This window comes from Eubalaena glacialis, chromosome 12 (assembly GCF_028564815.1).
Source record: "Eubalaena glacialis isolate mEubGla1 chromosome 12, mEubGla1.1.hap2.+ XY, whole genome shotgun sequence".
NCBI lineage: Eukaryota > Metazoa > Chordata > Mammalia > Artiodactyla > Balaenidae > Eubalaena > Eubalaena glacialis.
Window position 1 is genome coordinate 93,634,361 of NC_083727.1, and position 11,082 is coordinate 93,645,442.

General features: G+C 44.6%; 1 protein-coding gene across 1 annotated transcript in view; it reads left to right on the top strand.

Moving 5' to 3' along the window:
- Positions 1-514: 514 nt before the first annotated feature.
- Positions 515-11,082, top strand: part of COL19A1 (collagen type XIX alpha 1 chain) — a 322,067-nt gene continuing 311,499 nt past the window's right edge. Inside the window, exon 1 of the mRNA XM_061207711.1 lies at positions 515-640. The gene's annotated coding sequence lies outside the window, so the exon portion shown is untranslated. The remainder of the gene's footprint in view (positions 641-11,082) is intronic.

The following is an 11,082-nucleotide window of genomic DNA, read 5'->3' on the forward strand; positions in this document are numbered from 1 at the left end:
TCCCCACACACTGATCTGCAGAAAAATGTCACCTTCACAGGTTCTAAGGGATCCCAAAGCGTTCAAAACCCAGGATCTGCAGTACCAATCCATAGAAAGATATAATATTTAAAATCACAAAATAGTTTTGTGTACTCTGAGACAAAACCGTGTCACGCAAGCCTGTACACATGAGCCTGATTAGAAGGCTGGCGGGCTCTGCTGACCAAATTCATCTAAACTGACGGAAAAGCACAAACTGAAACGTAAAGGATGTCCCTCTTTAGCTCAACTGTTAAAAAGCCAATTATCTACCTGTGCGTGCTCGCCGCATGCAATACTTTGATGACACTTCATAATCAGGAGTGAGAAACTCTGAAGCCTTTGCATCCACCCGTCCTTCTATCTGGGAACCAGCGAATAAAACAGAAACCCGAAAGGCATAACTCCCGGGTGTAGGGCGACGTGGCTGTAATGCAGGAAAACCTGGGCCTGAGTTGGCGGAGTCCTCGGTCCTCGCCGAGTGGGAGGGTCACACGGGGAGAGACTAATAAGGGCAGCGAGGCGTCCCCCGTCCCCACTCGCAGGGCGCTCAGTGCTCGCGGTGCTGCAGCCGCGCGCGGTCTCCGCTGCGCCTCCGAGGGCCCCGCGCGCGGTCAAGGTAAGTGCGCGGCGCCGCGACCCTGCCCGTCGCCCGCTCCCTCGCACGCGCGCGGCTCCGGGTCGCCGCTCGCGTTCGGGCTCCTTCGCGTGCATCCGCTTTCCCAGAAAATCTGAAAACGGCGCTACCCTCGTAGGTGGGTTTGGGTGGATAAATAACGCACACCTGCAATTGCGCATTCCCATAGGTAGCTTAACCCTGGGACCGGCAACGTTTGGCACGATCTGGCCACTGGAGCACGCTGCGTAGACCGTAGGTCGTGTTCCTGTGTTCCCATAATGCAGGCTGCGGGCTGTATACTTTAGTTCTAGGTGGTTCTGCCGGCTCTGTGTGTCTGTAGCGCAGAACCAGGACCCCTGCTGATGCGGTGAGAACAGGCACCGAACACAGAGGAAACAAAGATCTCTGGGGTGAAATGCGCAAAAGAAACCCCCTCAAGAGAAATTCAGGCCGTTAGAGCTTATTTTTTGGTCTCTGTCTAGAAGCGAGCAGACAGTTACGGGACATAAATTGGGAGACGCGGGGTTGCGGCGCCTCCTCCCCTACCCGTTCTGACCCGAGGCTGCTTCTCCGAGCGCGGCTCCCGGGGGTGCGGCGCCGGCGGGGGTCCCGGGACTCGGCCTCTCCGGCCCCGCTCGTCCCGGCGCGCCCGGCCCTGCGCCCTGATCGCCCCGCAGCCGGCGCCGCGAGGCCGGGCCGAGCGCCGGGGTCCCCGCCGTGCCCTGCCGCCGCCAGATCCGCCGCGGCCGCGGGGAGGAGGCGGGCACTGCAGGGTCCCGGAGAAGTTTGTTGGCCCGGAATCAAGCCTGCCGCGGCCGCGGGCTCTCCAGCTCCTCCGGGGCGCGCGGCGTGGCAGCGAAAGCTGCCTCAAGTCGGTTACGGAGGGAGGGGGAGAAAAGCGAGGCGAGTCGGTGGGCAGGCGAGCCGGTGGTCTGGCAGGGCTGCAGCAGCCTCAGAGGCGCAGAGACGCGGATTGGCAGAGGGTGGGGAGGAGCGGAGTTCCAGAACGCAGGGTCAGCCAGCCTCAGGGGCCAGCAGGCTGGGGGTAAGAAGACGAGGGCCCAGATTCCCGCAAATACATAGTTTCAATCGAACCATCCAGGAACTGTAGCGGCTGGGTGACCTGAGCCACAGCTGGAGGCTGGGAAATGGGAGCCTAAAGGAAATCATTGAGCTGCCTCCCCCTACCCCGGGTTCCAAGACTACTTGGTTCCATCTTCTGCTTGGAGGAGGAGGCCAGATGGGAGGATGGTCCGGACGCGCAAAAGGGTTTTATATCTGCCTGATAATGGAGAGGAGGAGATAAAACCTCTCCAACAGCCCCCTTCCCACCCACCCCGACAAAAAAAAAAAAAAAGAGAGGGAGAGAGCAATGGTGCTTCTTCTGCCCCAAAACAAGTGCCACTGTCATTCTTTAAGGGATTTAATAATAAACCTCTTCAACTGAGTGACCGTCTTTCAGCATCTGCTTCTGGTCCGTGGGGAAAAAACGGTGGGACCCTCTCTAAGTAGAGATCTTTGACGTGTGCCTGCAGAAGGGGAGCAGAGATGGTTAGGTCTTCAGATGGTGCAACACGTCCCTAAAACCCCTTCCTGAGGAAGAGCTCTTCAGGATGGAAAAGAGGATGGTGATGCCCAGGGTGGAAAGTTCATTCTCTCCCTGGGGGATAGAAAATGGAGAAAGTTACAGGCAGGTGCTTCTGTGAGGTGTTGTCCAGCCTGATCTCTAGAACTGGTCAGGAACCTAAGTGGGGTTTCCTGAGAAAGGAGGGAGAAGGTGGGCGATAGAGCAGGGGAGAGAGCCTGAACCTGATAAGAAAAGGTCAGAGAAAGAGCAAAAAGATGACAGAAAACCAAGTGTGATTATTCATCCTCACAGTTGGGACGTTATCTCTGTGCCTGAATCATCATCATCCAAGGAAACCACCTAAAACAGATGGAAACCCGTGGTATTCTCCAGAAATAGAAAGTTCCCATCTACTTTCTGGTCCTTCAGTTTAATCTCTCCTGCTGCAATTTTAGTTCATCTTTTTCCCCAGCAGACAGCAATGCCCGGTGGGTACACAGAATGGATGGTTTAAAGGCAGGAGAAGATATGCAGATAGAGACCATGGTTGTCTGGCCAATTGGCATCATAAATACAAATTCAAGTGAAGAATGAAAAATTAGCAGGAATATGAACTAGCAGAGCTAGAGAGATGCAATATATAACCTGGAGAGGATGCTGGAAAAAATATTTGAGGTGGGCCACGTTGAGGTGTATATGTTAAAGAGGCAGAAAATAAGGAGGCTTAGCAGAACAGAGCAGGAGAGAGGACCTTCCAGCCAGAAGGAAAGGCACGTGTGGAGGCTTAGAGGTGGGCGTGAGCCGTCATGTGCCTGGTAAGTTGGAGAATCCACGCTGGGGTGAAACCAGAGATGAGGAGATCAGATAGCACCTGCTCAGGAAAGATTGGAGAGGAGAGCTGAAGGGCCAGGGGCTCGACAGGGTGTGACTCTGTAGGCCACGAGTGAGATAACCAGGTGAGGAAGTTGCACGTCGAATTTGGAAATGATAGAAAGATGGGAAATGCAAGCGTGGTATCAAAAAAAAAAAAAAAAAAAGAGTGGAACAATAGGCCTCTCTTATCCATGCAGAGGTTGTGAGGCCCAAAGCGCCTCTGATCCCTCTCGGAGAGAAAGCAAAGATAATCCTGAGATTGCAAGGTTATTCGATCAGAACATTAGTAGAGGCTTCCAAATGGGAACATTAGGAAAAGTCGATAGATTAGGCAAAAAGATACAATATTTGTTTAAAATTTGAAGCGGTATTGGGTCATTGATATAGAAATACCTGTGGAGGCAAAGCTAGAGAATTAAAATCTGACAAAATATAGGTCGGTCATGATGGCTGAAACAGAATAGTATCCAGAAAGTTGATGGTGACAGCTGTCTTTTAGAGAAGTGAGGCAATGAAAGAAACAGGTTGTTGAGGGTGGAGAGAGTTGGTTAAACCTGCTAAAAGGGAACCTAAGCCTGGTGACCCCCTGGGAAGTCGGCACTAGTTTTGAAGTGACAGGAGAAATAACAGAACTTTGAGGAAATGTGATAGAGTTGATCAGTTTTAGAGAACTAGAAACATTAAGAACCAGGAAGTATGTTTTCGGTAAAAGAAGAAAAGTTCAGTAGTATTTTTTTGGTCTCACTAAATAACTGAAATTATGTTCCCTGAGCCTTCTTTTAGTAGTTTTTCCTCTATTTCTCTATAACTCTTCACTTCATCCATATTTTTTGTAATTGTTAAGTCCCTACCTGAATATATTACTTGGTTTCAACCTTTCATTTGCTTAATTTTAGTCCAAATAGGATTGCCTTAGACTATATTCATCCTACAAACTGATCAAATGAGGATATTAAGTGCCAAGTTGAAACAAAATGCAAATATCAGATACAACCTGTTTTCGCCAAGATATTCAGTATAGAGAGGACACAGAATGCACACAAGTTACTACGATGCAGTGTAGACCAAACTGAAGCAGGGCTGGATCCTGAGCGCTGGTGTATCACAAGGCAGTGAGTAATGAATTCTGAGATGGGGCTTGCAGACTTCACAGAGGACACAGCATTTGAACTACATGTGGAGGGCAGATTAGATGGAAGAGAGTTGGAAGAACATTCCAGCATGCACAGAAGCCTGGCACATTTTGGGGCTTGGGAATAGTTTGATGGAGTAGAGTTTGTTTGGACATGAGCCTGGTCGGATGAGTGGAGGCCCTGATGTAACACAGCCTTGAGTGCCTGCTGCCCTGAGGAGCGGGCATGGAAAGCACCAGGAGGCTTTGAGAAGGCAGAACACGAAAGCCAGGTCTTTGCTTTAGAAATAGAATTCCTGGGCAGTAGGGAGATGGAGCTCCAGGGAACAGTCCTGGAGGAGAGATTATTGGAGTCAATCGCACTTTTCCAGATTCAAAATTGTAGGGAGGTGAACTAAGGCAGCTTTTGTGAGGATAGGGAAGTTGGTATGGATTCAAGAAACATTTCAAAAGTAGATTTGATAGATTTTGTAAGAGATTTTATAGGGGGGATGAAGAATGAATTCAAGATGATTTTGAAATTTCTAGCCTGGATTCCTAAGTTAAAGATGATGTCTGTAATTAAAAGATAAAAATCAAGAGGTTTCTGTAGAATATAACAAGGGCAGAAACATTGCCGAAGCTGCAAAAGACCTTGCAGAATAACTCCAATTTCATGACTATGGTCAATAGCAAAATTATGAAATAATGCTAGATGGAGTCCTAAGCTCTTGAAGATTTTGTTTTCCTGTTGTGGGCTTAGATTTTTAACTGCATAGGCATGACTTTTCAGCCAATTTTTTACAATAGTTTATAGACTCTACTATAGCTTCACTAAAGATAGATTCTAAAGATTGGTAAAAGAACAGATGTGTAACACCTGTTGCTTTTGCTTATTTACAAGATGTGTCACTTCATAACAGTATGGCCAGATTTCTTTGGTGGAGTTATGTACAGGCACATTGGAGGGTAGTCAAGGAGGTTTGATTTAAAAATCAACCCTCTACCCACTCACACGGCATTTCTTTTTATAATGAATGTTCTGAAAACATGGATTCTTTCAGCCATTTAACGACTCAGGCCTATTTTTTGAAGTCAACATGTGTTGCTCGTTTAACAGCTTACGTAAAGCGAATCAATGTTGCCTTTCTATTTTCTCCTTTCACTTATCTTTTGCATGTTATTTTCTATTTGGTATTAGATCTAATGCTCTGCCCCTTTACCTAAGACCAAATTTCAGAGATGCAGAATGATCATTATTAACTATTTGATGGCATAGAGTAAAATTATTCATGCTCTGTAGGCAGATTTGGCTGGTTTCCTTTGAGATGGCCCCTGACCATCTTATCTAGGCAGCCCCCATTCCATCATTCTGTCTACTGATTCTGCGTTCCTCTGCTTCCTAGTGTCTGTCTCTAGAAGATGACGTATGTGTCTGTTTGTTTGCCATCTCCCTGACCAGAGTGACCCAGGGACTGTTTGGCTCACTGCTTTGGTGTCCACAGTGCACATAGTAGGACCACATCCTATCAATGGGATGAAAGACTAAGATTTCCCAATATTCCTTTCTGTCCTCTTTGTGGTCTCTCTACACAAATATACATTAATAAGAAAATTTTAAAAATCTATGTCCTAATTCAAATATTCTCAGTTTTTATAGTTGCCATCTAAGATTTCAAGAACTGGATTAAAGAAGTTTAAAGGACAGTGGCTCTTTAAAATTCCCTAAGCCCAACCAGCCTCCACAGATATTCTGGTTGGCAAAGGATGGCAAGAATAATGGGTTTCGGTAGAGGTCAGAGGCCAGCCTTCAGGCAGCTGACTTCTCTTTGCTGTTAAGATGATGAGAATCCAGCTGTAGGCAGGGCTGTCTGGATGACCTTAGAGGGTTCCTGGTCCCCAGGAGTGTTGTCTGCTCAAGGTGGCCAGTGCCAGGCACACTCACGATGGTGACTTTCATACTGGGAAGGAACTGTGGAGGGTCTGGCTCGAATCTTGATGGAGATTAGCTGAAATTTGAAAAGGAAGCTTATAGGGATGTGATAGGTCTGTCCCACATCCTGATAGTAAACATCATGGGGTAACAGCAGAGGATTTTTAGTCAAGCAGACCTAAACTTGAACCCCAGGCTCTGGGATCCTCTCTATGAGCTTTAATGTTTCATGTCTGTACCAGGCAAGAAGGTCCCTGCTCTGGGCTCTACACTTTAGAAGGTCTTGCTCTGTCTGTGCACCTGCTCTCAGCGGTAAGGGTCCACAGAGGTAAGGGGACCTGCCCACACAAAGCCAGAGCTTCTAAACTAGGCTGTGGGAATCCAAGATCCTGACATTCCCTGAACAAATGACCTGTAGTCATCTTGCAGGATCTGGACACCTCTTCCTTGGGTCCATCTTCCCAGGGACAGACCAAGCCACTGGTGTGAACAATCCTAAGCCCAAGGGGTGGTCAAGGAGAGATGTTTGCAGGTGCTGTGGACAAAGCTTGGGCTTACTGGCATGTTCCCACATGTGTGAGTGAGGCCCCTCACGGTGCAGATGGAGCCAGGAATGGGAAACAGTAAGGGAGGAGCTTTGTCTAGGCCAGAGGCCACTGCATCCCTTGCAGCCTGCTCTGTTCAATTTTAAACATGACCTTGGCTTTTAGGTCTTTGTGAAAGTTTATTTGTCAAGAAGAAAGGAGAAAATATATACTTCTTATCAGTTTTATTAGCTTTATTTTTAACTTTTAAATATTTAGACATATGGAATGCGGATCTCTTGCCCTGTACCCTGCTAACGTTAGGAGCAGGCATGCCTGCCTCTCAACTTATATGAATATTAAATAAAATATCATATATATAAGAAATTCTGCTTCAGAAAATGAGACCCAAGTATGTTGCCAGCAATCTCCATATCCGTCTTAAAATGCATCAAGAGCCATCTTTGTATAAGTCTGGAAAAAAGTGATTTGGGGGCCCTAAGAAACCTCAGCATCTACGTATATTATCCCGAGGTTCTACATCAGTCACTCAGTTGGTAAAGTATTGAAGGTTAAAGTTTAAATCTTACCTGGAAAGAACAACACATTACACTGTGATAACATTGGCTTGGATTCATTTGTAAAACTATCTTGATAGTCACGAGCTGGGATCTGAGGGGACAGGAGAGAAAACAGGCAAGTTTCAATGAGGAAGGAGATTTTTGGATGGTGGACAAAGCCCAGAATTGAGAAATCCAGGGAGGGCACCAGAGGTGGGTGGAGAACAGAAAGATGCAGCCTGAGGACAGCAGGTGTCTGGGGGCTGTGGGAAGGATCTGGGAGAGAGGTCCAGGAAGACCTCAAGGGAAGTTTCGCCCTTGACACTTTTGTTGGGGTCAACCCTGAAATTGCCGGCGGCAGAGGGAAAATATCTAGGAAAGGTGTCTTTTTTTTTTTTAAACACAAACAAGGCTTCATTTTGACACCCTGTAAAAGGTTTTATCAGAGGTTCGTAGCTGCGTACATGTCTAATCAGGATCGAAACAACAGAACCCTCCAATAGCAAACACATTTTTCGAAACATACAAAAAGAAAGGATGTACATTACAATGACCCTTAAAATATGATAAGATTCTGAAATGCCTTAAGAATTCTGAAAGATTAAACTACTGTCACTACAGATTCAAACGTAAGTATAATTCACTGTGTCTCAAGATTTAAAAATTGGCAGTTTCCTCCTTTTCAATTCAAAGAATATTTACTGAGTCCTGCTTTTCCAGGTACTATGCCAGGCACCAGGATACAGTGATGGACAAGACACCTAGTCCCTGCCCTCAGGAGCTTAGAGTTGAGTGAGGGCCATAAACATGTGTACAGACAGAAAAGTCTGAGCTAGAGAAGAGTGGGGCCAGGGCATCTATTGGTCAGGGAAGGGCGCTTCCACATAGTAACATTTACATGGAAAGATGCAGGATGAACAGGACCCAGCATGTTCCTGGATGAGGAAACAGTATGTGCAAAAGCCCTGAGGCTGGAAAGAGTCAGGGAGTTTGAGGAATAGGACATCAGCAGGGGAGGTGGGTAGGAGCCAGTTTACTCAGGGCTTCTAGGCCACAGAAAGCCTTTTGGATTATATTCGAAGTTCAGTGGGAAACCATTAAAGGGTTAGAAATAGGGGGTGACGTGATCCAGCCTTGACTTTAAGGAAAGCTGTCTAATGCTATGTAGAGAGTGAACTTGGTCAGGAGCCCATCGTGGATGGGGAATCAGGAAGCTTTGGAGGAGTCTACACCAGGGCAACCTGAGCTAGGCTAGTGGCAGAGGAGTGGAGAGCAATGGTTAGTGGGTTTGAGATGTGTTTGGGGTAACACTGATGTGACTTGATGGGGATGTGTGAGATGGTGGTACAGAAGGCGGAAGAATCCATGTGATGCTTGGGTGTCTAGTTGGAGCACTTTGATGGGGGCTAATCATGGAGACTGGGAAGAGCACGACAGGAACAAGGTGTGGTTAAGAACCAAGCATTCGATTTGTATGAAGTTATAGATGTCTCTGTGATGTCTGAGAGGGAATAGTGAGTAGGCCGCTGGATGCAAAGTCTAAAGTTCGGAGACCAGGATTAGACTGGAGAGGTAAATTTTAGACCCATCATCTGACGGATACTGCTTAAAGCCGAGAGGATTGGTAAGATTACCTAAGAGACATTATAAGGAGAGAGGAGAGGAGGACCCATAGATCCCACCATTAAGAAATCAGGTAGAAAAAAGATCTAAGAAGGGGAATTAGAAGGAAATACCAGAGAGTGTGAGGGCAGGGAGGCCAATGAGAGTGAGGGTTTCAAGAAGGAGGGAGTGATCAGCTGTTGGAAATGCCACAGAGAGTTGAATTAGATGCAAAGAGAAAAGGATCCTTCTTTCAAGTTTTGCTGAACTTGGCTGGAGACATTTCAGTAGAGTGGTGGAATGGCAATTCTTTTGTAACTAGAACATTTAGTCAACTAACCATAACATCAATTCTTCAAACATTTTGAGGAAATGAGTGTGAAGTTAAGTACTTTTATCCTCTAAGTGACTCAAAGAAATAGTTGGGAAACCTCAAGTTTGAATTCATATGCTTATGGCTATATAGCTCTCTGGTTCTTTGTTGCTGAAACAGGGACCAAAGCTTCAATGAACATAAATTTTTAGGATGCTTTGGCATTTCTCCATTGTTCAAACATCATTATCGGGCTTCCCTGGTGGCGCAGTGGTTGAGAATCTGCCTGCCAATGCAGGGAACACGGGTTTGAGCCCTGGTCTGGGAGGATCCCACATGCCGCAGAGCAACTGGGCCTGTGAGCCACAATTACTGAGCCTGCGCGTCTGGAGCCTGTGCTCCGCAACAAGGGAGGCCGCGATAGTGAGAGGCCCGTGCACCGCGATGAAGAGTGGCCCCCGCTTGCTGCAACTAGAGAAAGCCCTCGCACAGAAACGAAGACCCAACACAGTCATAAATAAATAAAAAAAAAAAAAAAAAAAAAAAAACATCATTATCCATCTCAGGATGAATAGATAAATATAACTAAATTTTTACTAATTATTTTTTATGAATATGTGGAGCAAACAATTATCATAGCAGATACTTTTTTTGAACACTTACTGTATTCAATGCCCTGTGCTATACTCTTTCCAGGTATTAAACAATTTATTGCTAGTAGTATTCCCAGTTTTCAGATGAATAAATGAAGTCTTGGTGAAATCATGTAACTCATTCATAAGTGGTGGAATCTAGGCATGACGTTTTAAGCACTGTGCTATACTGCTAACTTATCAACTCACAAAAAATCAGTTTGGTTAAAAATGCAAACAATCAAGGATCTCTCTGAAAGTTGATCCATATTTGTGAGTTCATTTATTTGAAATAGAATTAATTACTTTAACAGTTACCAACTGCCTTGAAATAATAGCTAGGATAAGTTTCCAAAGTCATATGAGGATTACGACCGTAGCTGGATGAGAGAGTTCAAAAGAAATAAGGCATAAAACCAGCTGTTTGGTTTTTAGAACCACACATGTGGTTTTAATATTGCAATTTCTGCTTCTAGCTATTCACCCAGAAATATCTAAATCTTGAATTAATTTAAAAATGCTGATCTTAGGGTATTTGGCACATACAGAATATCAAAGATGGTGGTTTTAGTTTTTTTCTAAAGAGTGTCTATTGACAACATCTAGGCTTTGGTGTGATGCATTCTTTCATATTTGACTTGAATAAACTTTGAATTATGGCAAAAAATAATATAATATTATTTGTATATTTAATACTCTTACAATAGCTATTCTAATAATACTACAATTGTTAAATACACTGAGAGGGCCATTATATTTTTACTTGCAGTTTGTTTCCATGTTAGTTACTTCAATATAAAAAATTAATTTAAGTAATGTTTAAGTTTTTCATTACAGGGATTCTTTTTAATAAATCTTTTATTGTAATACCTGCAAAGTAGTAATCTACATTCAGAAAGACAAATAATTATGGGAGGTAACAAACTAAAGTTAAAAATGATGCCAGTGGCAGGCTCAGATGAGGTAGGCATTGCATATATCCATTTTTTTCTTTAAATAGAAGGAAAGATTACTTTTCACGTGTGCAGTAATCACTCCAGTAGCAGTGACTATTCAATCCAGTAACAAACATAGTTAGGCTTATAGAAAATGTAATGATATAAGTTAAGCCAAAATATGTAACACTAATATTCAGAAGAGAAAATAGAATTGTGAATAATATAATTCTATTTTAAAAATACAAATCATTTTATATGACCAAAAGAACGGGCAACAAAAGAAAAAAAAAACAGATAAATTAAACTACATAAAAATAAAAAACTTCTGTGTAGCAAAGGACACAATTAACAGAGTGAAAAAACAAACCACAACATGAAAAAAAATGTTT